Source organism: Terrapene carolina, unplaced genomic scaffold (assembly GCF_002925995.2).
Source record: "Terrapene carolina triunguis isolate 2854851 unplaced genomic scaffold, T_m_triunguis-2.0 Scaffold189, whole genome shotgun sequence".
Classification (NCBI taxonomy): Eukaryota; Metazoa; Chordata; order Testudines; family Emydidae; genus Terrapene; species Terrapene triunguis.
In genome coordinates, this window is record NW_020664540.1 from 19,488,409 (window position 1) to 19,492,149 (window position 3,741).

Sequence of the window (3,741 nt, forward strand, 5' to 3'; positions counted from 1 at the left end):
AGTCGAATGCTAGTCAATATTTACATTAATGACTTGAATAATAGAGTGGAGAGGATGTTTATAAAATTTGCCGATGACACCAAGCTGAGAAGGGTGCAAGCCTTTGGAAGGCAGGATTAGAATTCAAAACAAGCATACCAATTGAAGAATTGATCTGAAACAAATAAGGTGAAACTAACTAAAGCAAGTGGAAAGGACTGCCTTCAGAAGGAAAAATTAAACTCACAACTGGAAAATGGGGAATAATTGGCTAGGTGATAGTACTGCAGAAAAGGATCTGGTGATTATAGTGGATCACAAATTGAATGAGTCAGCAATGAGATGCAGTAGCAAAAAAGGCTAAAATTATTCTGGGGTGTATTAAGAGGAGTGTTGTCTGTAAGACATAGAAAATAATTGTCCTGGTTGGCATGGGTGAGGCCGCAGCGGGAGTGCTGTGTCCGATTCCGGGTTCACACTTTACGGAAGGTGTGGATAAACTGGAGAGTCCAGAGGAGAGCAACAAAAATGATAAAAGGTTCAGAAAACCTGATTTATGAGGAAAGATTTAAAAAAATTAGGCATGTTTAGTCCTGACAAAAGAGGACTGAGTGGCACCCGATAGTCTTCAACTATGTTAAGGGCTGTTATAAAGAGTATGGTGATCAATTGCTTTCCATGTCCACGAAAGGTAAGAGAAGCAGTAATTGGCTCTATGTGCAGCAAGGTAAATGTAGGTTAGATATTGGGGGGGAAAAAACTATCTAACTATAAAGAGAATTCAGCTCTGAAGTAGGTTTCCAAGTGAGGCTGTGGAATCTCTGTCATTGGAGGTTTTTAAGAAAAGATCAGACAAACACCGGTCAGAGGTGCTCTTGGTTCTGTCTCGGTGCAGGGGGCTGGACTAGATGACCTCTCGAGGTCCTGTCCAGACCTACATTTCTATGATTTCATAAGAGCCACAAGAACGATTAAAGGATTGGAAAACATGCCTTATAGAGAGAACCTTTTCTTTGTTAAGCTAAGAGGTGACTTGATCACTCTATAAGGTCTCTGCATGGAGAACAGATAATGGAGCGTTCTTCAGTCGAGCAGACTAAGGGTATGTCTACATTGGCAAGTTTCTGCGCAACAAGTTATACCACTCTTATTAAAGCGCTGGAATTAAACCACTGTTGTGTGTCCACATTGTGCTCCTTGTGACGCTGGAGCACATCCACATTAGCAGCTCTTGCAATGGCAAGGACAGCAGTGCATTGTGGTCGCTATCTCACTGTGCAACTGGCCGCAGGTGCTTTGGGAAGGGTTTGCAATACCTCATGGGGCAGGCACAGCGTCACATGATGCAGGTTTCCCAATCCCATTGTTCCATGGGCATCCTACTACATTGCCAGCTGCTTTTCCACTGAAGTGTTGGCGGTGGGGGTTCAAGTGTGAGACTGGGAGTGTGTGTGAGCGTGTGTGTGAATGGAGGGGGGAGGAGAGACAGTGTGTTTTGGGGGACAGTGTGTCAGCATGCTGTCTTGTAAGTTCAGACAGCGGCAGGAAGCAACCAATCCTAAGGCAGGGAGAGGGGGAAACCCCGACATCAGCCCCCACCTCCCTCCCCAGCTCTCTGCGTGGCAATCTCTCTCTCGCGCGCGCACACACACACCTGCCTCTGTGTTCAACAACACAAGCATTCCACATTGATGGTTTGCTTTGTGTCCCGGAGCAGATCAGCACAGCACACAAGGGCCACCAGAAACCGAGCTTTGAAAGGGGAGGGGCGCATGTCTCCAGGGCAGCCGAGTTCAAAACACTGAGCAGAGCGGCCACTTGAGAGATTATGGGATACTTCCGGAGGCCAATTGATTGCCTTCTGCGCTGTCATGTATTTACATTGCCAATACAGTGCTGGACCCTCTCTCATCGAGGTGGTTTTTTGCAACGCTGCTACTGAGGAATTTCTGTGCACTAAGTGGCTTGGCAGTGTGTGCACCTCGGGAGTTACACCACAGAAAGCCACTTTACTGTGCAGTAACTTGCCAGTGTAGACAAGGCCAAAGATATAACAAGATCCAGTGGCTGGGAGTTGAAGTTAGACAGACTCAGACTAGAAATAAGGCACAAACTTTTAACAGTGAAGTTGTGGTGGATTCTCCATCACTGGATTTTTTTCTAAAAAATTGCCAGTGTTGATTTAGACAGATGCTGTACTTCAAACAACAATTAATTGAGAGCAGTCCTATAGCCTGTGTTATACAGCAGGTCAGGCTAGAGGATCATAATGATCCCTCTTGGCTTTGTAATGCATGAACCATTGTATCTTTTTTAGTACACTAAACTTCCAATGTAGTGATCAATATGTTTAAAATCAGCATTTTCCCACAGGCTGGTATCATTGAAATACTGCATTTTCTTTCTATTCTTAGCATACGAAGAATGGCAGTTTCTCAACTGTGTGGCTAAGTACTGACTTTCTACTAGTGACCACGTTAGTAACCAATTGAAAGTATTTAAGGTGAATGAAATCAATTTTGTAAGTTTTGGAAACTTAAATAAACAACGGTAGCACAGAGGTTGGTGGCCAATAGCTGACTGAACTTGCCTTTGACTACATGGTGGCTGAGGACAGCATGGTATTGATTTGACTGAGTTTTTTGTATCCTAGAGATGTGCCGTGAGTTTGGATAAAATTGTATACATTCACAGAGATGTTATAATGGGCACCATTTTACCGGTTACGACGTGCGTTGAAATCAGTGTGTCCATCCAGATGCATTATTACAAATGTGCAAGTGTTAGGAAGACTGGGGCCCAAGGTGGCATCTCCAACATTTGGTCTTTTGTGTGCGAATGATTTAAACAGTCACCAAGACAGCAATTTACAAAACCCCATATAAATATATAGCAAATACCAAAGTGCATCATGAGAAGAATGCAATCTTTTATCCTATTATAGCCGCTCCATTTGCACTGCTATAGATTAGTGAAATGTGGTCACAGTCAGAAAAGTGACTCTCTAAAGTGGCATCTGGTGTTGCATAATTCTTCTCCATTCATATCCTCTCTCTAAAAAGTGCTTAATTAAAGTCTAACTGCGGCACCAATAACAGTTCACTCAGTCTCTAAAAATCCTGCTTTCGAGAGTATCACCAGCCTTAAAGTGTTATCCCTGGCCCCAGTGGCGAAGGAGATACAGACACAGAGGAGCTCATTTAAGCACAGCTCGCTGTGGTGGAAACTTTTTACTGTTCTCCCAGCAAAACTGAAACCAACACAGAAGTGAGGCTCTGCAATGGGGAGAGAGGAGAGTGTTCAAATATCTAAAGGGACAGGAGATCACATCCCTCAAAACCCTTTCTCTCTCTAATCTATCTCTCGTTTACGTGGCTAACATAGCCCCCCCTGCAATGTAACAGTTGAAGGTGGACTACTGTTGACTCTGGTGTGCAGTGGCACCAATACAGTTTTGATTTTGTACCTAAATTATCTCTACCTGATTGGGGGAGGTCAGAAGACGCCTACAGAAAGATGTCAAGATGGGTGAGCTGGTTTAGATAAAACACTACCTGGAATCATGCTCCACCCCTTGAAATAAATCAACAATGAACTCGAATATTGGTCAAGTCTGACCGGTTACCACCATCCCTTACTCCTGGCAAGAGTGTTCTGAGAGTCAGTCAGGCATAAAATGGCTGCAGCTTCTTCCTTTTCTGAGATCACCTTTCTTTAGCACTAGTAAGAAGCAACTACCTCTTGTAACAAGGTGTAAGCTTA